This window comes from Eupeodes corollae, chromosome 3, assembly GCF_945859685.1.
Source record: "Eupeodes corollae chromosome 3, idEupCoro1.1, whole genome shotgun sequence".
NCBI lineage: Eukaryota > Metazoa > Arthropoda > Insecta > Diptera > Syrphidae > Eupeodes > Eupeodes corollae.
Window position 1 is genome coordinate 47,404,312 of NC_079149.1, and position 25,738 is coordinate 47,430,049.

Here is a 25,738-nt window from a genome sequence, read left to right on the forward strand (position 1 = left end):
AAACTTAAAAATTGTAGAGATTAACAGGTTTGATTCTTGAATTCAAGAAAATAGTTGCATTTAAGTACATAAATTCTCTAAAACATAAGTTAAAAAAAAATTAAGGCAAGTAAACAAATAAGTTGGGAAGAAAAGTTTTGTAGTACTCACAAATTACACGTTTCAAAGCTTTTGTATCAATAGATATGAAACTTTTATTATGCCTTTCCCTTAGCCATTAATTTAACAAAAGTGTCACTTGATTTTTTTGGGAAATTTGTATTATTGAAATTCGTGTTTGAATCTTAGTTCTAGAGCATCCAAAGAAAAATTCACTTCAAAAGTAGATTTAATTAACATTTTAAAATATTTTGTAAGAAAACTAATTTTGAAAGAAATGAAACGCACGAACTTGAAAATTTCTTAAAAAAGTCTGTTTAAATATTTCCTATATTTTAGGATTTAAAAATGTACCTGCAAAATAAGTTTTTCTCAAAAATTTAAATGTCAAAAAATCTAGATTAAGCTATTTTTTTGGAAAATCATTTTAAATTTTGTCTTAAAAATATTTTTGGTATGAGCACTAAATAAAGCGCTTATAAATATATGAACATTTTACATTAAAATTTCGTCAAAAAATGTTGTCCCTCAAATATCGAGGTTTAAGTTTAGTATTTTATTAAAAATCAATTTCATAAAAAATCATCATCAATTTGATCATTGACAAGAGCTTGCACTGAAAGAGAAGAATTTTGAAATCGTTCCATTAGTTCTTGAGAAAACTTAAAAACAAAATAAAGATTTTTTGAATGGTACCCTTTTAGAGCAATACGAAAATATGTTTTTGTAGAAAGAAGCCAAATTAAGAAAACAAAATTTAGAGAAAGTTTTAGAAAAATCGCATGTTGAATCAAAAAATATTTGTGGGGACTGCTGTTATTTTTAGTATTAATAAAATGAAAAAAAAACGCCTTACACTAATCGGCTGAAAATCTTAATTTCAATCAACACAATTGTTTAGACTGTATGGGCAGACGAAAGATTTCGGGGTGCCCACTTTTTTCGGCTTCTCTACCTAATGATATATTTGGTTAAAAACTCTAGTTTGAAATTGTTTACTAATGCAAGACTTGCTAAATAGTTCTTATATGTATGTCGAAGTAAGAATCACTTCAATAATTACTATTAATGTGTGTCAAAAAAATGTAATAATAAAATGGAAGGCTAGTTTAAGGAATTCAAAGGCAACTTAATATAAAATTCATGATCACTTATTCAAGGTTTCGTCTTAAGAACCGGAATATTTGTTCTTTTCCTTAAAAAACAATTTTTATGAAATAATTTAAAGCATGACTAAAGTTTTTTTCAAATTCTAAATTTTGTAATTAAAATTTGAGTTGTTTTCGACCGCAAACCACTCTTTGGTGCATGTCGATAAATTACTAATAAATCTATAGATGAAATCCTTACTTATACAACTTAACTGTATAAGCTTTTAGGCTCATGTGACCCCCCTGAATCGACAATTGGTCAAAAGTTGATGAATTTGTGCTGTAATTTTGGAATAAGGCTGAATATCCAATTCATATTATGTTCTTGGTCCAATCTTCAGTCAAAAGTAGTACTCTTAGCAACAAAATTTGAGGAAGTAAAATATAAATGTTGTTTTCATATACAAAAAATAAATGATTCAAAATATTATGGGGGTCATATCCATTAACGCAATACGATTAGTTTTGAATTGAAGGGAATTCCTACGAAAAAGCAAACAAATTATCTCCTAGGGGGGGTCATGACCCCTACGACCCCCCCCCCCTTGGATCCGCCATTGTGTCTTGCCGTCAATTTATTAGTTAACCATTAAAAATAAAATGTATGCCAACTACAAGATCATTTATAAAAATCAAATTAAATAAACAAAATAATTTGTGTCTATTTATTATAACTCTTTATTAAAACGAGTAAACATTCGTTTATTACTTATGAAACACAAAGTCCTTCAAATGGTTGTCTCAGCTGGCTTCTGAATGTGATATCGTAATTATCTATGTGGTTGAATAATTTGTGGACTGTTTTCGGTTTTTCACGGTATTCTACGGATATAAGTCCGAAAGAGGCAAACTAAAGATAGAAGGGGCTAATTGACTTAGCCAATATGGCTGATAACAAGATTTGGGTTTATGTACCTGAGTATGTCTTATACTATATTCTTAACTTCTGAAATGAAAATGTCGAAGAAAAATGGTCTAATGATGCTATTATTCCAAAACAGAAGCATTGGTTTCTCGACAATAACAGGTGGGTTTTCCAAAATACCCGTAGCTACTCTGATAAAAATACGACTCGTAAGGAAAAATGATTTTTCACCCAAAAGCGTTGTAAAATTAAATCTGCCCTAATTTGGCCCATTTGTCCAAAAATTCTCCCAGGCTAGTATGCGAAATATTGAGTTGTTCGGATATATTGTGAGTTCAAACTCTCGACGATAAGTAAAAGGACTACGAGTGTTATCGACTAGCATATTATTCTCGTTACGGTTTGCAGTCATAATTTTGCAAAAACTTCTTTTCAAAAAACGCACAGAACTCACATTGGAAATAAGTTTTAAATATTGCACAATTTTATTGAAGCTATGATACCGACTTAAGTCAATATATTGAGCTTGAAACATCGTCAATTTCAAAATAAAAAATAGGCTGGTTAGATGTTTTAAGGTTTTTGTGTTGGGTTAAAAAAGTTGTCAGTTGAATTATTTTTAAAAAATTAGCGAAAATATTTTTCATATAAAGAAATAGTTTAGTTTGAAAATCTAGTTTTGTTAAACAGATTTTTAGTAGAAAAACAAACTTTTACCAATTTTAGTAGTATCTCTTAAATTTTTACAAATTGGATGAATGAAGATAATTTGAGAGATATCAAGAATCGAACATCAATTTTTACCAAATTTGCGTACTATTATTTGTAGATTTATTTTTTTTATGAAAAAATGGGCTGTTTGATTTTTATAAAAAAAAACACTGAATATCTTAAACAATATTTTCTGTGAAATAAAACAAGTTTGAAGACAGTTTTTTTTTTTCATTTTTTGAAAAGCTTTTTGAGTCAAAAGTAAATTTTGACCAAGTTTTAGGATTATGTTTTTATTTTTTGTAAAAAAACTGTCAAATAGATTTTGCTGAAAATTTCTCAAAGTTTTGAAAAGATATTTGAGACGAAAATCAATGTTTACCAACTTTGAGTAATTTCTTTTTTAGGTTTTTAGTTTTTTGTAAAAAAGACTGTCAATTCGATTTTCCTCGAAATTTTACCAGTTGTTAAAAACGTTCTTTTTCGTTGCACAAAATTGTTTTTGAAATAAAATCTTTTTGTATTCGTAAAATTTTCGAGTTGACAAATTTTTTTTTAGTTTTGTTGATTTATAAAAAAACACCGTTAATTGTATGTTTTTCTTAAAATATACTGCTTTAGTATCAATATATAATATACAACTTAATTCAAGTCTCTAGCGTCATCGACTCGTGAGATAGTAAGGGTTAACCAAAATTTTGTTTCAAACTGCTTTGTTAAAAAAACCACCAACGCAATTCTCTTGAGATCCCTTTCTGCATTATTATCCGTATAGCGAGAAAAACAAAAAAAGTCGATATCTCTTCTGGTTCTTGAGCTACGGACGAAGAAAAATAACGTCGTGAACTTCCGAACGTACGTACACACGCACGCAGAAACATTTTTCTAAAAATCTTTTATTTCGACTCTAAGGACTTTGAAACGTCGACAAATGTCAAAATTTTCTATTCAACAAATCGGACCCATTATTTTTAACATGTACATAAAATCTCAGTAAAAAAAGTCATATAGAAAATTAAAAAGAGCATTTTGGGGCCCGAAGTTTCTGTAGTTTTGAATCTTTTGAGGGACAAAAACAACTGCATGCATGCTTCACAAAAGTTTACAAACTGAAAGTTTTAATATTTTTTTAAATCATCAGTAATACCAGTTTTTGCTGAGACTGCAACTCCAAAGTCGCAAAGGTATTGAGTTCAAACCCTGCCTTTGCCATCTAGAGTTTTTTTTTGGCGTTAGGTCTTCTAGCCCAAAGCCATAACGCTCAAGTTCAAAAATTTCATAAAGCCCAAAATTGGTCACAAAGCCCAAAAAGTTAAAATAAGTCGTCATAAAACCTAAAGTGAATAACGTTACGCCGAAACAAATTTTTAATAAAAGAACGTCCATATTGTTAGTTGTCGTTGTGCCCAAATGAATTTGAGTTTCATAACATAGAGGACGGGCCTTGTGACATTTATTTTGGGCATAACGCCGGTAATGATTTCTATAATTTCTTTGGTCTTATCATCAAACGACATGTAACCTAAATCATAAAATGACATTAAGTTCAAAAAGAGAAACAACAAAAAAGTAAAATGTCATATCACCCAAAACAATTGTTAATGTCCAACCGGCAAAATTTAGAAATGTCATAACACCCAAAAGATTTTGGATGTTAGGGCTCTGAGACGCCTGTCAACAGTGTGGTTTGTATTTGAAGACATGCTGCCCTCCTTCAACCCCCTGCTTGGGCTAACCTACTCAGGGAAGGTGCGAGGTTGGGTGTATGCAAAGTGTTTTTGCATTTAAAAAACCTGAATTTTAAGAAACTTTACATACACACAACGTTGCACCTACCCCAAATCCTCAAATGAGTACAAGCAGATGGGTCACAGGGGTCAGCATGCTCCAGATACATATTTTTCTATGTAACCGCCATAATACTGGGTGTTACACTGTGAGCCGGCAAACCATTTCCCTTTGAAAACTAACCTTTTTTGAAAGAAAAGTCGCATTCTTGACTTAAAATGTCGTAGTTCCCAAAATAAACACAAATTTTAGCACTTTGCCCAAATATTTGAACACATGACATTTTTCGTGCAATATGTCAATTAATAATTTGGGCGCTATGATTCTTTAAAATTGTTTTGAACAATATTGAGACCTTTCCGCCAATTCATCGTAAGCGCCAAAAGAAATTGTATCGTAAACGACCTGTACCTATAGTAAATATTTGAAACTATTAATTATACTTAAGTTAAGACATGACAAAAGCTTTCAAGACTCTATGGGTTACTAGCAAATTTTAATAATTAAGTTGTCTTTCTTATTGAAAATGTCGTTTACGATTAAATGGCGGGGAGGGCTCGATATGATACTGATGTTAGGTTTTGTGGCTTTTCCTTCTAAAAACGTTTTTGGCCAATGGAGACATTTTTAATATCTTGGTGTTATTTTATTGGGCAATAAGACCGAACGCTTTTTTTAGAATTTCATAAAACCCAAAATCGTACAATAAATATTGACAAAAATAATATTGCTTTATATTTGTGCTTTTATTGTGGCTCAAATTTTTAACATTTCTTCTTAAATAATATTTGAATTGCAAAATGTTCAGAGATATGGAAAGAACTTACTTTACAACTGAAAAAAATATGATAGTATGACAATAGTCACAGACTTAGCAGAAAAAAGCAAAGGAGATAATATGAAAAATAATATTTAGAAAAAGCCTAACGATCCTAAAACATTTTTCGGCTCCAAATTTATGAAAAAATCGACTTCCGCTAAAATGTTATTCTCTGAACAATTATGTCTCCAATAACTTGTAAAAATTGTTTCAGTTTGAAATTTTCTTCAATTTTGTATTTTTCGTACAATAAAGTTATCTCATAAACATGCCAAAAAAATACAACGCATTTTTAATTTTATTCCGCTTTTTCAGCATAATTATTTTTTCGTAATTTATTGGTATAAGCAAACTTGTCTGCATTTATGAAAGTTATGACAAGTATAAATGAATTGCATTGAATTATGTAAATTAAATGTATGTACAAAGTTGCAAAAATGCATAAATTGTTAAGGGAGACTCATGGCACAATAATTGGATTCCTCTTTGCCGCCCGCCGACGTCGTCGTCGCCTACACAAGAGCAGTCTTATCTTATACTCGCAGGATGGTGGGAAAATATTTTAATTCAGGATCGAGTTAATTTGCCAAAAACTTGCTGCCAACAATGGCAATAGATAGTTTTTTTTTCTCCAACTTTTTGAGCCTCATAGTTGTGTTGGTTATTCATTCGGCCAACAAAGATTTCAAGTGCTCGTTGGGGCAATGGGACGCTTCAAAAATCATTTTCTTTAAAACCATAAGTACGTACTTGGCACTGTTATGATATTGGTGAGTGTATTCGTGTTCGTGTTTTGGTTTCCTTTCCACAACAACATAACATTTTTTTCGAACACAAAGAGTGTTGATCTTTTTTAAGTCTGCCACAAGTATAGTGTTGGCATTATGACGAAGCCATTTATAGCCTCCTTAAGTGGTTTTCTTAGAATCTATTAGTGGTAATTAGAAAATAGATTTATTACAAAGGATCTTTAAGAGCTTCTTTGTTTGCGTTCGTCCTCATGATGACGAAATTTTCTCTCTCTGTTATTGTTGTTTTTTGTGTGCCTCGACAAAAAGGCTACCGTCTTAGTTTCCGTGTTAATTAATGTTTAAGTGACGCAAATAAAGAAGTAAGAAAAGAAAAACTAAATTCGTTTTTGCATGCACGATTAACTTCTTGTATAGTTCGTATTTGTAGTATTATTTGCTTAGGAGTCAGGACATTAAATTGAATGGCCGCACTATATTGAAGCGCATGCTTTTGTTGAATATTCATGTCCTTATACATAATTCCTACCACCATATAAAACTCTTTGGTTTGTGTTTTGTCAAGGTTGCTTCAAGTCATATTCTGTTTTTTTTTTTGGTTTTGGTTTTGTTTTAGTTTCATTTCCATTAAAGTCAATTAAGTGTTGGATAACTTATGAAGTAGTTCATGGGTCACTAACTACTATACATATCTAGTGTATTGATTTTAGAACGTTTCGAATATGACATCAAATAATAATTGACTATTGATTTTGAAAAGTAAATATTTTAGATGTATTTGATTAGGTTCAATGTTATTATTTATAGATATTTATGACGTGTTGAGTTCACTTTGACGTATTTTTATTCTGTGTGCCTGTGTTTTTTTAATATCAGGCAAAAAAATCGAAACACGAAATGTTTCCATAAATAATTTCCGTTGGCCTGGACTTATGGATTTATATATTGGACGTATTACTGTTATATAACTTTTTCTCTTTGAAATTGTAGTCAAAATTAATAGAGCTTTGCTCGCTCGCATTCGTTTAAGAATAAAAATATTTCTTCTTAATTTGTGGATTATACAATTTTTCTTTTACGTCAAACAATTGGACGTTAAAAGTTGTCATCCTTATCTATAGACTAGAATTAGTCCATAATTTAGGAGACAATCTAAGAAAAAATATATTTAGAAATTTGAACAAAATCTGAGTTTCTAATGTAATAGCTTTATGAAGCTAAATCATAAAAAATAAGAGTCTTTGTCGAGTTGTATCTGCGTCTGTCGAAACAAACAAAAAATTAATTTTTTCTAAGAATATGTATATTTTAAAAACGTTTGAAATATTCGACAATTTTAAACATCTTTTTTGTTTGAAAGAGTTGTGGAAAAATGTTAGCGACCTAAATTTATGATCAAATTTTTATAGAGTTTTCCGCTTGAAACTTTGATAAAAAGTCAGCATATCTCCTCGAACAATATGAGTAACTTTATTCGCTTGAACATAGAAATATAGCTTAGAAATATAGACACTTAAGTGATTGATGTGTGGCATCAACTTTTTTGTTTTTAAAAATCCGTTTTGACTGAAATTAAGCGAATTCCGTAAAAAGTTCAACATCGAACGGTGAGAAACAAAAAAGTTGCTGCTGTAGCCGTAATTGGGTGTGACACTAAATGTACGAACATAAACTCGCCATCGATCTCAAGATATCACTCACTATTTATTTAATTTTGCCGGGAGCTAGACCTCATTTATTCGGCTTGAATACAAGATAATTCTTAATTTAACTTAAACAAACTATGAACTTAACCTTATACTGTATGAGAAAGGGTAACTCAGAAGTTTTAATGAAGGAGAAGTGGGGTTTAGATTTAATTTTAAATTACTATTTCGCAGAATAAGAGATATAGTTTCGATGGAGCCATACGGAGTTCGTTGGGGAGGAAGATAAAAAAGTCGAGAATTACGTACGGTACGACTTGTTACGACGAAAAAAACGTCGCGAATGTACGGACGTACGAACGTACGTACACAAGCATGCACAGGCATCTTTCTAAAAATCTTTTATTTCGACTCTAGGGACCTTGAAACGTTGAGAAATGTCAAAATTTTCAGTGTGACCAATCGGACCCATTACAATAACTTCCTATGGGAAGTATGTATGGCATGATCTAGAACCCCAGTAGTTGAATTGTATTATGTAATCTGGCTTAAGTCCTCTTCGGTCAAACTATATTACCCAAATTAAAAATGTCATAGCTACGAAAACAATTTTATTAACATTTTGTTGTTGTACGAATTGGCCAATATTACCGATCCTTTGGGAGTTAAAACTCTTTTAGATTTTTGGAAATTAAAAATTTTAGGAAGAGTTGGATCTTATTACCCAATAAAAGAACACCACAATATTAAAAATGTCATATCACCAAAAATGGCTTTTTAGCCCAAAATTTTTTAAAGAAAAAAGTGCCACAAAGCAAAATGTATATTAACATTTGAAAATTCGGGCATTTTGAAAAAAAAAAAAAATGTAATTTGTTTTTAATATATGAAATATGCTGCCTTCTGCAACGTCCCTTTTTAGGATCATTATAGGATATTTGGGGTAGGTGCGACGTTGTGCGTTTTCATTTTATTTAAATCCACTTTCTTTAAATGCACGGAAACTCTGGATGCAGCCAACTTCGGAACTACCTGAAATCCTTTAGTGAGCCCAAGCAGGGGGTTAAATGGAGGTAAGCATGCCCCCATAAATACCTTACTGTTTATACGCATCTCAAAGTATCCAAAAGGTTTGCTAAATACGTAATGACATTTCATAATTTGGGTGTAACAACTTAAAAAGTTGGTTTGGGTAATATAATATTTTATTTGTTTTTTCTGACGTTTTTTAGTGATATTTTGTACAGCATTTGTCTTTTTGGGCTTTATGTAATTCTTATGATATAATGTCATTAAGTCAAAATGCCCAAAATAAATGAAACAAGTCCAACCCCTTTGTCATAAAACTTAAATTCTAAATAAAAAATTCTTTTGAGCAAAAGGACAACTAAAAGTTTGTATTACTATTTAATTTTTTTTGGACGTTGTGACATTTACTTTGTCTTTTTGGAATTTTTGTTTACTTTTTGAGTTTTCGAACCAATTTTAGGATTTATTTTTAAAATTGAAAGATTTAGGTGCTACGGTTTTGGGTGAAAAGACCTAACATCAAGCATTTTATTTTGGAGCACCCAGCCCTATTTCTGAGTTCTTAAATCATGTTCTAAGTAGTCTTGCTTTTAAAAATAAATAAGGTTGATTTACTACCAGAATGTTAAATATTGCATACCATAATTTACGACGTAAACACGAAATTGTGTATTACTTTTTATACAATGAACACAAGGAACATTTTAACGGAGTTGTACCAATTTTCCAGCTAACTATCTCTTATTTCAATGTTTACCAATTTGTAAGCTATGTTTAATTAGATTATTTTCCGCTGTTTTAATGATCAAGCGGTTTCTTTTTCTATGTTAACAAAATAAGTTGTGGAACCCAATCGATTAAATTATTTAAACTGATTTCTAGCCTTAAAGCTATGTAAATAAATCCAAGCAACATACAATTTTCGTTAATGAAAACAATAAAAAAAATCCATAAACAATTAACTGCCCGCAATCCAAATTATACCTCATAAAATTTATTTTCAAATTTGTTTTTATTTTTTCCCAAAATGCTCGAATAATGTTAAAAATTAATTATTGCATATACAAAGTGCAGGCTTCAAGCTTCCAGGCATAAAAAAAATAAATTATTAAATAATATGAAGTGCAGGCTTTAAGGCACACAGTTTAAATATAATGTAATAAAAATACATAATGTAGCGTAATATTTAACACTACCCTATTTCTGAACAAATTCATCAAGTCCGGCGCAGGTTATAAAAAATTAAATCCTACATTCTCGTACAAAAAAAAAAGTTAAAGACTTAATGCAGAACCTAACTTTTATGTGTTTTTATCAACATAAACTTACAAAATTTCAAATAAATTGCAAAACTACACAAATTTAACTTTTTTTTGTATATTTTATTTTAAAAAGTTTAACAACGAGATGATGTATGTGTTGTCCCTGTGCACTGTGATTTATTTATTTATTTGGTTTGTCAGCTAAATCGATATTATAATTTGAATGCCAAACTTTAAGAAAGCATAAACAAGTTTTATGTTCTCATAAATCGTTCATATTATTCATCACCATAAAGTGATATTTTTGTGTTGAACAAAACAAATAAATCTGCAGCTTCCACATCATGCTGCATTGCCTATTCAATGGCAGGAAGTTTTATTTTCACGAGTTTTAGCTCTTTGAACTTTCAACAGTTCTATTTGAATGCCTATAATGTGATGCCCAAGTTCAGTTCAGAATTCAGATTTCAGATACATGCACTTCCTTTGTATAAATGGATGTGTTATGTGTAGGCAGTTTTTAAATTCAAAAAATACAGCACACACACGTACACAAATTTATTAGACCATGTGACTTGTGCATCATATTGAAAGTGTCCTTGTTTGTTTGTAATCGTTTTGTTTTGTGTCATGAATTTAACTTTCACAACTCATTTCCGTCTTTTTAAATATTCATGTTTGGCAAATATGGCAAACAACTTATAATAAAACGGCACAACTGTCTCCTCGTATAGGTAGGTACCTAGTTTTGTATCCTTCAACTTAAACGCCGCACAAGGATAGCAATATAGCGAATGAACTGCGTTACACATCATATGTATATAGAAAGTCCTTTCGTTACTGTTTTATAATGCCTACCATTCGTCGACATAGTCGTTCTCTTCCTCCTTCTTCTCCTCCTCGTCGTCGTAGTCATCGTCATCGTCCTTAAGTCATAGTATAATGTCCTTATTACATTACATCCATACAACCTCATTTCTTTCGTCTAGTTCTTGTTTTTTTTTTTAATTTTATTTTTTAATATTAATTTTGCACAAAATAGAAGAAAAGGATGCAAAAGAAAAAAATTGTAAAATAATTCCAGAGCACCAGAACACAGTGCAAAGCCTGAATCCTTGAAACTTTCACACCAACATAGGCATATGCTATGCATGCAGTTGCAGCAATGCATCAAGAGGACTACTATATAATATAATGCTCTTACTGAATGTGAGTCAATATGCTCAGGATGCTAGCAGGGATTTTAAAACGGTTTTTTCTTCTTATTTCTTCCTTTTTCGACGTTTTTGCCCCACTAAAAAGCATATCATAATATCGCAAAAGCAGTGGGTATACCGTTATACACAACATACACCACACACAACACATAGCAGCACATGTAGCTGTAAAGCTAGCCAAAGTATAAATAATTAATTTAGAATAAAACTACGGTCGGAGAGGAGATATAATGTAGATATAGAGAAAGGATATGGGAAATGAGAGCAAAGAGAATGAATTTGTTAGTGAGAGTGTTGGTGAAAGTAAATGATCTCTTTGAGCGAGAAGATGAAAAGTACCATTTTCTATTTCAAAAAGAGAGGACGATTTTTAAACAGAGAATTACTGCTGTGGTTTTAAGAGAAGCAGTTTTGGACTTATACAAATCTTCTTGTATTAACTGCTAAGGACCAGGCTTATTTGTATACATATCTACAGAGTATTGGTTTAAGGATGTGTTATTGTTGCGTGAAAGGAGCGGAGATTTCACCGTTACATGCAAACAAAAGTTCCATGTAAACGGAAAACTGTTTGCATGTAGGTAATGTATGAGTGCGTATTGAAAAGAAGGTAGATAGGGGCTTTCATTTTCACACCTCACATTCATTCCTTTCTTTTCTCTATGTGACTGCCACCTGTTGAACCAAGAATAGTCTTGGTCTAGCTTAAAAGTGGGAGCAGGTTAAGTAGACTGGTAGAGCGCCACAAAAGTAAGGGAGAATCTGTGTTATAGAGTTTTGTAGAGATTTAATTTACACACTCAAATACCAACACATACACACACAGTGTAACACAAACATAATGACATGGCAGCACATATTGAAACAAAAAAATACCAGATGCTTTGTCGGTCAAAATGAAATGTTAAATATGGTTCAAATTTTGTACGTGATAGGTGATGTCGGTTTTGAGATATACACATAAGAAATATGGGGACTTAAAGAGGGTAAAATTATAAGTTTGTTTCGTATGAAGACAAAAAAAGATAAATAATTAAAGATACGACATTTGGATACTATAAACTTTATACAAATTGAGTCAATTTTTGCAAAAATATTAATAGATTTTTCAAATGTAGCTCAGCTAAAGAAATCTAAAAAATAATATAAAATTATTAGCTAATGTAATGTGCTATTTCACTTCAAGCTCATTTTAATACCTATGCAGTACAAATAAAGTTCTAATAGAGTGTTTTTTATTGTTCTAATTTTATGATCTTATCCCGAACTAAATTCTTTTTCGGTCAAACTTCTCGTTACTCAGCTATAATCTTGCATCATTGATTTAATTTTTGTTGGCTTTCGAAATTTTCCAAAAATTTTAACTACAAATGGAATCTGAAAGTTTGTTCCACTAAATTCCGAGACTTAAAATCACTCTTTAATCTCTGTTGTACGCAGCTTGACGTCAAGCTTGAAAAATCAAAGGTTTTTGGTGGTAAAGACTATAGATACCTATCTTTACTAGCACTAAAATTCCCTATCATTCGATTTGCTTGTTTTTTTTTGGCAAAGTATGAGGCGTAAGTTATTTTTAAGCTCAGCTTGTAAACAGTTTCGATTATGGTGTATTCAGTTAACGAACTTCAATTCGTCTATACAAGAAACTCTTGACTGGATTTTGTAATAGGAATTTAATTAATAAATAAACTTTAGTGTTCACTTTTTATTTTATATGTTCATACAAATAACTTAGGTTTAACTTTGAAATAAGAAAAAAAAGTATTTCTAGACCCTGAATTTATGTTTACTTAACTGCTATATATTAGTGATGTTAGCATAACAGAGCGCTTAAATTTCTTACCAACTCAAGTTTGTAGTGTTGCCCACTAGAAGTTTAATAGGTAACAATACAGTTTAAGCGTATAAGGGGTGGAAACATTTTGTTTGAGTTTAACCAACCGAACATTCAAAAATATTACTAAAATTATACACTATTAGATTTTTTCTAGATTTAAAAAAGTCTCAGAAACTTTGTGTCTTAAAATTAATTTTAAAGGTCAAATTCCAGATTACAACTTTAGTGACATTAAATGTTAAAAAAAGGATCTTCACTTTAAAAATAAGGTGAACAATACAATTCTAGCGAATTACCAGGATTAACATTCCAAAAACTTCTGTATTTGTTTAAATGCGTTGCTCTTAGAATTTGTATCATAAAATAATTCTTAATTTTATAATAAATTCGATAAACGAGTTTGATGCAGTATTATACTATTAACTTTTTTATTATCGAGAAATAAATGCATTTTGATAATTTTTTATTTGTTTCAATGCAACTTCTTAAGGCGAATATGTAAAAACTAAAAAAAGTCAGGAAATGTTATGTATTTCAAAAATAGAGGGTAAAAGTTGAATTTTAGAAGTAGAAAAATTGTATTTAAATTATTGGGTTATAAATGAATCGAAACGTGAAGCAAAACAATAATTGAAAACATTAAACCATATACCAAAATTAAAAAAAAATGACTTCCCATCCCGTCTCTCGATTCGTCTTGCTTAAAAGGTTTGTAGGTTTTCGTGTTGTGTTGAAAAAGTTGTAAATTGAATTATTCTCAAAAATTTTAAAATAACCAACAATATATCTCGTAAAGTGAAATAATTTTATTTCAAAATCTATTTTTGTTTAATAGATTTTAAGTCGAATACTAATTTTTACCAATTTTAGTAACATTTCTTACATTTTTTTATTTCTTATATAAACAAATACAAATTGAATGCAACATTAATTCGAGAGATATCTAGAACCGAACATCAATTTCATCGAATGTTCAAAACAATATTTCTTATAAGATAAAATTAGTTTGAAGCTAATATTTAAAATTTTTGCAAAGATAATTTAGTCGAAAATCTGTTTTTATCTACTTTTATTAATTGTTTTTAGGCTTCTAGTTTTTTTGTAAAGAAAAACTGTCATTCGATGTTTCTCAAAATGTTACTGAATGTTGAAAACAATATAAATTAAAATTAAAATTAAATTAGTTTAAGCCCAATATCTAAAAGTTATGAAAATATATTTAAGCCGAAAATCAATTTTTACCAACTTTTATTAATGTTTTTGTTAATTTTGTAATTTTTTGGAAGAAAACTGTCAATTCTATTTTTCTCAAAATGTAATCAAATGTTGAAAAGAATACTTCCATAAGTTAAAATTCATAATCACAAATTTTTGATAAGATATTTAGTAGAAAATAAATGTTTACCAATTTTGAGTAATGTTTTTTTTATTTTTTATTTTTTTATTAAAAAACTGTCAATCGATTTTATTCAAAATTGTACCTGATATCAAAAACGTTATTTTTCCTTGCACAAAATTGTGTTCGAGATAAAATCATTTTGAGTTCTTAAAATTTTCGAGTCGACAAATATTTTAATTCAGTTATTTGATTTATAATAAAAAAAACCGTTACTTGGATTTTTTTCAAAAAATATACTTGTTTGGTATCACGTTACAATATATTATATAAAATTTAATTCAAGTCTAGCGTTTTGGGTTCGTAAGATTTACCAACATTTTCACCTTTTTTTAAAACTGCTATGGTAAAAAAAACACCTACGCAATTTTCTTGAGAGCCCTTTCTGCATCTTTCTGCATTATTATCTGAATAAAAAAAAATTTAATTGAAGTCGATAGCTCTACTGGTTCTTGAGCTTTTAATGACGAAGAAAACGTCGCGAACGTTCGTACACACGCACGCGCATACATCTTTTTCAAAATCCTTTATTTTAACTTCTTAGGACCTCGAAACGTCGAAAAATGACAAAATTTTCAATTCGACAAATCGGACCCATTGAAATAACTTCATATGGGAGGTTAAAAATAATTAAATGCCGGAATGTCTCGTTAATGTTTTGTTCAGCGATATGGATGAAAATTGAGTCATTGAGATTCACAACTTCACAGGCCAAAAGTGAATTATTAATGAAAAAAGCATTAAATATAATGTACGCTGTGATTGCAGGAATTTGTTGTTATTTTATGTGAAAAACAATTGTTTTGTTTAAAATTGTATCATATGGAGAGCTCTTATTCTATTAATATACAGTAAAACCGGGATAAGTGATTCACTGTCAGTGAATATTGCGCTATTAGGGCACTTGGTTTATAAAAAGACACTAAGTGCACATTAGGATTTATCCCTTTATATACATATATTTTTTAAACAAAATATTAATATTGTGGAGGGAATATTATAGGAAAATAGCCTTCACTATTGTTGTAGTAGATTAAGATCTACAAGGAAGTTCTAAATTATAGGAAGACTTTGTATTATTGTTCTGCTGGTTTTAAATGTGTACTTAAAAAAATTCTTGGTAGTGAAATTCGTTTAAATTTTACAAAATAAAATATAGCTAAGCGATGCAGGTACATAAATAAGGTGGCGCAACAGTCCATGAAGAACCAGGGCCTAGTGACTTACAACACTCAACCATTCCTGTGTACGAGTAATATTGTCAGAAATGGAAGGGACCTACAGTTTATATGCCGAATCCGAACGGATAATTTGAGAAACCACTTTTTCATGACAAGAATTACTCTTGGAGGATTTGTCAATTCCTCGCAAGAGGCAGTGAACGTGAAAAAGTTAGTTGGCACTGGCATGGATTGAACCCAAGACCCCTTGCATGACAGTCCAAAGCAATAACCATCACCTTACGGGTACTTCAAGCGATGCAGGCAGTCAAGTGAATATTAGTAATGTAATTTTGAGTAAAAAAATTCTAAGAATTTTGATTCTCGAAAATAAAAGGTACTTGTGCACCACCAATCTGGGTTCTACTGTAATTGAATTTTAATGTACACGTATGTATGATGTTTGGCATAATTAAAAAAAAAAAAACATAAGCATTTGTTTAATTGCAAAATTTCATACGATTTTAAGGAAGAGGGTCAAAATGCCCTAAGACCGTTTATCATGAAAATGGGCGCCAAATTTCAAAGTGGACACACCAAAGACTATATATGTATATTGTCAATGTATCTATTTTGTTTGAAACTTAATAAATTTGTATTAAAGCTTAAAATTGATATGTTTCAAAAATTATTTAAAATAAACAATAAATAATATAATCAATGGAGTGGCGCAACAGTCCGTTGAGAACTAGTTCCTAGTGACTTACAACTCTAAACCGTTCCTGTGTGCGAGTACTGTTGTCAGGGATGCAGGCGCCCTACAGCTTTAATCCGAATCCGAACGGCTAGTTTGAGAGAGCAATTTTCATGAAAAGAATTACTCTTGGAGTTTGCAAGAGGCAGGGCTCGTGAGAAAAAAAACTTTAGATGCCATAGATTTGGCATGACAGTCCAACGCACTAACCATCATTAAACGGATACGACTAAAATAAACAATACAAACACTAAAATCATACGAATTTGAGTTCTATCTCCATCAAATACATCTGTTTAAAAGCTTACATTTTTATAAAAGAGCAACATTATCCGATCCCGTTTGATAATGGTTAGAAAATAAAATATGATAAGGTGATATTAATTTTGCTGATTATTAAAGAAGTACTTCAAGACCGTACAATAATGTTATAGTTTAAACATTCTGTACATGTCAACAGCTTTTAAGCTTTTATATAAAATAAAATATTGATTTCAACCTCAAATTTTACAAATTGCATTACATTTATTATAAAAAGTGTAATTTTCAATTTTTTATATATGTGATTTTGATACGTATTACGTTGTTTTTTTTTTTTTGACTGTTAATAGTTTTAACGGTTTGAAAATTAGACATTTCTTAATAAAAAAAAACATTTCTTAAAACTGTGTTGTGTAAAATTATTTAAAGATTTGGAAAGTAATTGATTTATCGAAGGACGAAATTTGTCATTTCTCTTTATAAAAATGACGATATTCTGCAGTGTTATCCTTTTTTTACAGCAGCTGTATTCACATTGTACATATGAGATGCATGTTTTCATTTATTGATCAATAATAGGCATATATATTATACATTATAAATAATCAAATTAATTCTGTCGAAAGTAATTGTGTTACTCTCGTCACCAATAGTTTCTCACTTCCTTACACGACCATCTAGTTTGAGGTGTTCAATTGTATGTATTTTTGTAACAATTGCGTGTTAAGCAAAGGTACAATTATTTTGTGTATCTTATATTAAGAACCTTGATATAAAAAACAATATTATATTTAATTGGTTTTTATTTAGAAGTTTTTCTTTCTTTGTGAAAGTACAATTTGGCCAATTATTCTTGACTTATGACATTCGTTATTCAAAACATTTTAGTAAGCACTTGAGAAAAGGTTACATTTTTGCAATTTCATTTTAATTATGGTGTATCATGCCATCTGATATTATGATTATACAAAATTTAATAATATTTGTTGGCTCAATTATAGCATACATACATACTAAATTTGATTTAAATCACATAACAGAAATATATATATTGGACCAAAATCAGTAAAAAGAAATATAGGAATTGTGAGGTTCAAAACTTCTATACACAATTTGCCTCAAAGCAAATTTTTGGAAAGAAATTAAGCAATTTCTGTTCTGATTGGTAGTTCAACTTACTCACATGAACAAAGAGGAAGTCCTTTATAGCACATTCTATGGCACAAGATAGAAAGACAGACCATGCCTACGGCAAGGAAATGGTGCATGCAGGATTTCCGAAGCTTTGGTGTGTGCAACTGCAGGATGACGTTAGCTCGCAATTAAATAAATAAAGAGACTTGTTAAAGGGGACAGGATCAGGCTTAACTTTTTGGGCCCATTATGAATGTTATGTTTGAAGAAAAAAATTTTGAAATTCAACAACTAAATCAAAAAAGTTTGTTGTAGCTATTTATGAACAAAATTGATCTAAGCTCAATAAAAAAAAACTGATAAACCTTTATCTAGTTTTGAATTTGTCTATTAACAACTAAGGCCTTGAAAAAGGAATCCAAAATGTTACTTTTGTAAGAATACAAATTTTAAAAAATCAACGTAGTAATTCATATCCAAAAAATTAAATTTTGTGTTTACTTTAACGGACTTGTAAGTCATTAGGCACTAGTTCTCAACGTTTTGTTACGCCACCTTATTTTAATATTATTTTAAAGCACTTTGCTAATTATCTTTACAAACATAAAATACCAATTTTATACTAATAAGATGTCAGAATGCGTAATATGGGCAGCCAAATAAGTATTGGCTATTTCTGTATTTTCTAAATCACTATTTAAATTATAGTACTTTCAATGTTGGTGTTAAATAAAATAATTAACAAAATTTTACTGCTTTTTGATACAATTTATAAAATTTGTGTGTATTGTTGATAATTTTTTTTACAAGATAACTAAAATCTGAATTATACAGACTGATATCTAAATTATAAAAATACTTTCAAAAGCTTCTGATTATAAATTATTGGTAAGTTATTAAATTTATTGCAAAAATTGATAACCTAACGGTACATTGCCAAAATCTAAAAAATTGACAAATTTCGTTTGATTTATTTTTTCATCCTGTAATTATAAGTATTAACATTTCAAACAATTATATAAATTACGTTTTTACTAATTGTGCACAAAAACCGGGTCTCGTAAAATTAAAAAAAAAGGTTGGGATGCGACCCACACTGATAACTTCCCATCCTACCTATCGATTTGTCTTGCCTATAAGGTTAGTAGGTTTTCGTGTTTTGTTAAAGGTTGTCAATTGAATTATTCTAAAAAAATTAAAAATTAATAAAAATATTTTGCATATGATAAAATAGTTTGATTTCAAAAATTCATTTTAGTTAACGAGATTTTTAGTCGTTAACCAATTTTTACAAATTTGAGTAGCATTTCTTAAAAGTTTCTATTTCTTATAAAAACAAATACTAATTGGATGAATGCAATTAATTTAAAGTTAATGTCTTCTATTATTCACGAGATATCGAGGACCGAACATTAATTTTTACCAATTTGTCGTACTATTTTGTGTAGACTTTAATTTTTAGGAAAAACCGACTGTTAGATTTTTATAAAAAAATTATTGAATGTTGAAAACAATATTTCAATTAGTTTGAAGTAAATATTTTAAATTTTTGAAAAGAGTTTTGAGTCAAAAATCTATTTTGACCATCTTTTATTAATTTTTTAGGATTTTATTTTTTGTAAAAAAAACTGTCAAATCAATTTTTCTGAAAACTGTCTATTTTTTTTTATTTTACCAAATGTTGTAAACAATATGTTCCAAAAAATCTCAAATATTTGAAGACATTTGAGTCGAAAATCGATTTTTACCAACTTTGTGTAATATTTTTTTTAGGTTTTTATTTTTTATAAAAAATGTCAATTTGATTTTACTCAAAATTTTACCAGATATTGAAAAAGTTATTTTTCGTTGCACAAAATTGTTTTGGAGATGAACCCATTTTTTATTCGTACAATTTTCGAGGTGAGACATTTTTTTTTGATTTATAATAAAAACCGTTAATTGGATTTTATTTCAAAAATATGTTTATTAGTATCAATTTAACATATATAATATTAAATTTAATTATGTCTTTAGCATTTTTGGTTCTTGAGATATTTAGGATTAACCAAAATATTAATTTTTTTTAAACTGCTATGGTAAAAAAACTACCCACGCAATTTTCTTGAGAGCCCTTTTTGCATTTTTCTCTGCATTATTATCTGTATAACAAAATTTATTTGAATTCGATATCTCTTCTGGTTCTTGAGCTATGGACTACAAAAAATACGTCACGAACGTACAGACGTAAATATCTTTTATTTCGACTCTATCGAACTTGAAATATCGAAAAATGTCAAAATTTTCAATTTGACAAATAGGACAAATTACTATTACTTCCTATGGGAAGTTAAAAATATTTTTAAATGTATATCCATTTTTACGACATAACGCTGTTTTGATTTGTTGTTATTGATTTAAAAATGTTAAAGTATATTTTATTTTTGTAAATATACAAAAATTGACTTCAAGGAAGAAAAACTTAAAGTGTCTACTGTAAATAGTATTGGCCATGGGTGAATTAGCCATATCTCAAGAACGGACTCAATATATCAATTTCAAATAATAACATGTAAGGATACAAAATAATTGAGTCTGTATTTTTATTTGCGACACATAGGAACTATGTATATGCGAAGTTTTTCATTCGTACAAAATTTTGAAGTCGAGATTGTAATCAAACATCTCATTACGTCTGTTAATCTGTGCACAACCCTACAGCCCAAAGCATTCAGTCGATTGAGTTTCATCTTTTTTTAACGATTCGCCTTACGCGTTTTTTTTGCATTTTTTTTAAGGCGAGAAATAAAAGTATCATACAAACTTTTTGGATAAAAATCGAAAATTCGAATTTTTTTCAGAATTAAATATCAGAAAGCGGTCAACATTTTAAACGAAATTCAAATATGAAATGTATGTATATAAGTACTTAATACTCGTAACTGCATTCTCAATATACTTTTGAGATAAAGTTTAAATAAACAACATTTTGGTTAGTCAAATTTCATTTAAATCTAAAAACAAAGGAAGTATTTTAAAAATTGTAAAACAAACGTTTTGGGTACATGATCAATTTCGTGTTACCAAGTTGTGCATTTTATTTACTAAAGGTATTAGAAAAATTTAAATTAAATTTACTTCAAATAAATTTCTTGAACAAATAACGTTAGTGACTTTAATTAAATTCTAAATTATATTATAATGTGACGTTGTACCAAACCCAAACAATCAATCAACTTTTTTTTTTAGTAAATCAACAAACTGAAAACAATTATTTGTCGCCTTGAAATGATGTTACATCCAGACTAATTTTATTCAACGAAAAACTACGTTTTGACATCTGTTAAAATTTTGAAAGAAATATTTCTTGGCAAAAAATAATAATAATTTCTTATACAAAATATTGTTTTAAAAGATTAGTAAAATTTTTTTCCAGCACTTAGTTTTTTTTTATAAAAAATACCACGCAAAACTTGTAAAAACTGATGTTTGATTCGAATTTTTCTAGACCAGTTAAGAGTTTTGACTTCAAAACTGTATCTTTTTACGAATTTATTTGTTAACGACAATGTTCTTAGAAAAATCCAAAAGGTATTTTTGATAAGAAATAAAAATTGTCAAAAATGTTTATTAAAATTGGTAAATTTTGGTTTTCGACTACAAATTTCAGGAATAGAAAAAAATATTGAAATAAAACTTACTGTAATATATTCAAAACATTGTCCCTAACTTTTATTTATTTAAAAAAATCCAATTGACAACTATTTTATAAAAACCTAAAAACTACACAAACAACAAACAATTGATGAGAAATGGTTTTCAAGCTAAGTTTTATAAGAACAATCAACAATATTGGTTTTAAATTTGTTAATCTCCGACAACATATTGTTAATAATATTTTGTTAAAATTTAAGAAAAATTGTCAAACGTGCACGGATGGAAAGTTATCAGTGTGTACCACATTCCAGATTTTTCTTTTTTCTTTTGGAAAAAAGCCGGTATTTTGAACGAAAGCTGTTTTTTTTCTGTCGAAATTTTAACAATCCGCTTACTTTAATGTTCCTAAATCAAATTATCTTTTAGAAAAAAACACTTTTTTAGAGAAACCAGATTATAGTATTATTTTGTAGGTCAGTAGTTAAGTTATGGAAACTTATGGAAATTAATATAGTGGTCACGTATTACAATTTCAAAATGATTCGAAGATTTTGCAAAAGGATTGAAAACAAAAAATGAAACAAAGATAATAAATCGTAAAAACAATGTTTGTTAAATTAGGCCGACCCAATAAATCTGGCTTATTTTTCGAACTTGAGTTTTTCTAGTTTGAAGAATAAACTAGATTTTTATATTTTTGTGAAGATGATAACATTTAGATGCTCTGCTTTAAACTATGTACAGTTACTGTCCTGTTAATAGATATGCTTTTTTCTTTTAACCTGTTCTTGATCTGAATCTTAGAGTGAATTAATTAAATTAAATTAACCTTCCTATTATCCTTTTGCCTGAATAAAATTCATTGAATTTTAATTGTATAAGATGTCATTAGCCAGTTCCTATTTGAGCATTCTAGTTTATTTAGTCAAAGATAGCTCATAGATCATGAATTTTATTCAATTTTTAAACAGAATAACCTAAATTTGTATAATAAAAAACAAATCTTTAAGCATCAGTAAAAAAAATTAAAATCACAATTGTATGCAAAGTTAAATACCTAAAAAACATTAAAATTCATTAGACCATTAAATATTTACTTACCCCGAAAACTCACTGCAAACACTAAATTCTCGTAGATATCCGTTTATGTTGTGCTTAAGTTCAACGAGCTATATAACACCAATTTAATTCAAGCAGCCAAATAACAATCGATTCCAATTCATTAATCCTTATATTTATGAAGAATCCAGTGAATATCCAAAAGCTACTCAATGAGTTTGAATTGAGCAAAACAATTTCATTTTATATTTTTTTCTAAATTCTCTACCAATTCTTATATTTTTTAAGTATGTATTTATTTTAAAATTTTTGTTTAAGATGTAAGCAATTTTAATTTTTATTTAATTTATTTTTTGGATTTTGGAAAAAGAGATATTTTTATTCAAATTCAAAGGAAACTATCAATTTTTATATCTCATTTTTAGCGTGAATTTTCACTGAGGAAAAAATCACTTCACAAACACACTCAAACAGATGATTATACACTCTCGTACGCAGCACAGTAGTGAATTTTATTAAAACAAATATCTAAGCTACACATTTACATTATTATATCCTCGCTCGGGACGACCGACGAAAACATTATATTAAGGATATTATCATTCCCAATTTGTATGCGATATTCATTTTGTGTCGCATGTTTTTTTTTCGTTTTCGTTTTCTTTTGCTCTTTTATTATTTCTCCCTTTGTGTGTTTATGTTATTTTATTTAAAGCACATACACACACATCCATTAAAACACACACTCACAAATACACGCACAATTATTTAAACAAGAAAACATCCTGCGAGAAAAGCAGTATTTCACAGATGGTTTTTAGGAGTTTGGCTTCGCCTTACTAGCCAGCTTGTTATTGCTTTTCCTAAAGAAGCACTGTTGCTCTTTGTTGGAGATGTACAAGCGACACGATGAAAAAACAATTGCTATGGAGGATGTGGAAAGGATACAGCAAGAGGGGCGACCGGACGTATAGACTCGTTGTACAAAAAATAAGGATGAGACCCGCAAAAAGGGACACAACACACAACACACACGTCAAGATGAAGGAACTTAAGTTATTTTTGGGGTACACTCTACTCGTAGATGTGTGCACATGAGCACTTCGGCACAGGTAGTTAGCTCCATTTTTTCGCAGTCTCCTCTTAGTTTTCTACTTTTTTTATTTATTGTTGTTGATTTATTTTATTTAGATGAATTTTCTCTTCCTTGTGAATGTTTAATAAATAATAGCATCAGGTCAAAGAAAAACAGGGATACCTGAAGATACAAGATACAATCAAAATTCACATTTAGGTTAAGCTTGTAACCTGCTTAAGTATTCATTTTATTGTCTTGTATATCTTATTTAATATATTATTTTTTTCAAAGGAATATTCAATTCTTAGATTAATTTTTTTCATAAGCTTTGTTAAAAAATTGAAAATAGGTTAATTATTTTGCAGAATCCCAAATTTTACATTTTTTTGTTGTTGTTAACAAATATAGCACAATGATAAAATTTATTATACAAAAGGACGAATCTCGAAGCCTAGAATATTAAATGAGGCCTGTGAGGCCATTTTAAATGGAATTTTAATTTCCATTTACGCTTTTCTATATCTCACTGTCACTATAGCTACCCACAAGCCAGCATCCGGATGTGGACTCATAAACTTTTAAGGAAAAACTAATGTACCATCAGGAGCAACAAATATAAAGCTATATATATATAAAAATATATTTAAAAAAAAAACTATCTACATCAACACTAAATTTTTTTCTCTTCAATGGAAACCAAAAAACCGCCCGCCGCGGATGCAAACGATTTATTTGCCGGATACAACCAGACAGGTTGAAAATTCATTTAGCACTGTTGGAATGGAAGTGAAATTGTTGAGAGAGATAGTCGCGCTGAGGTAGGTTCGTTGTAGGTATACAAGAACACGACACGGATACTTTTACGTACGATATGGCCACAGCAGCGTGCGGCAGTGGCAGTGGCTGTAGCAGTGGCAGCGGCAGCGGCAGCGTCAGTATAGCTACAGCATACAGCACAACAGAGCAGAGCATCAATGTTAAAGAGTGTATTCTTTTGTATAGTTAAATTTTGTATCTGCACTTGCAGTCTTCAGTCCATGTCAAAGCGGTACTCTTTTTTGTGTTGTTGAAGAAAAATACTACTTGTTCGGCATTCTGCTGCAAAATTTTTGAAAAAGAAGACAAAAATCAAATAAATAGGAAGCACGAGCAGATAGAGGTTACACGACTTTGGATGTAAAGGACTCAACCGGGAACTAAAGAAGCACACGACTGCTTCCTAAGCCTGGAGCGTGTTCACATTCACAAGACAACTATCTACTCTACAACCCTTTTCCACCACCACCACCCCAACACAAAATAGATATAATATCTTCAACACCTAGTTGCTCGTAGTTTCTCTTTCCTGCAGTCAGAGTCTGAGTATTGAAGTATTCACTTTGGTAAGAGAGGAACGAATTTTGAACAAGGACTGCCACTGCACTGCAGCCATCAAGTGATGTACGGACGAGTATAGAGATACAAAATTAAGGAAGGTATAGTGCCGACAGTACATTGTGAACAAATGTTTACTTTACGCTCAAACCCTTCGTACTCCTTAAATTTTTTGTGTGCTACACTTCCATGCAGCAAACAAAAAATTAAAAACTAAAAAACTTGATGTCGTCAAAGGAGCTACTCTAGAGTCCTGGGCTTTGGCCAACAGGATTTTAAAGGAAACCATAACCAAGTTAGTGCAGACAACTGCTCCTTCTGCTCCTGCTGCTAGCTACTGTGGCTACAAGGAAGATCGACTGAGAAAAAATAAAATGAGAGATATATCAGTATCCGTATCCTACAAAATAAAATAAGTAAAAATGCGTATAGGTACTTTGATGGCTGAGGAAACCTAAAGTACGTCATTGTGTAGAAAAGCTCCGGGATTCCATGCGCTTTATTGCGCGTGAGAAAAGAGAAACAGTGCGGGAAGAGGACATTGGGAAAGGAGCAAAGGAAACGTAGAGTTTTGTATAGTGAAATGAGACGAAACAATCCCAGTCCCAGTTCTAGCTCTATATATGGAAAAAGAAGAAAGTGTTTTTATTTATGGCAAAATGGAGCTTTTGTCCTTTTATTGTTTTTGTTGTTGTTTGTATAAACGCGTCAA

General features: G+C 29.8%; 1 protein-coding gene across 3 annotated transcripts in view; it reads right to left on the reverse strand.

Annotated features, from left to right (window-relative positions):
• Positions 1–25,132, reverse strand: part of LOC129948813 (uncharacterized) — a 336,858-nt gene extending 311,726 nt beyond the window's left edge. For 2 of the 3 annotated variants that reach the window (XR_008781963.1, XM_056059872.1), the window contains exon 1: positions 22,617–25,132. The gene's annotated coding sequence lies outside the window, so the exon portion shown is untranslated. The remainder of the gene's footprint in view (positions 1–22,616) is intronic. The other variant, XM_056059873.1, reaches the window with a different exon arrangement.
• Between the last annotated feature and the right edge of the window lie 606 nt (positions 25,133–25,738).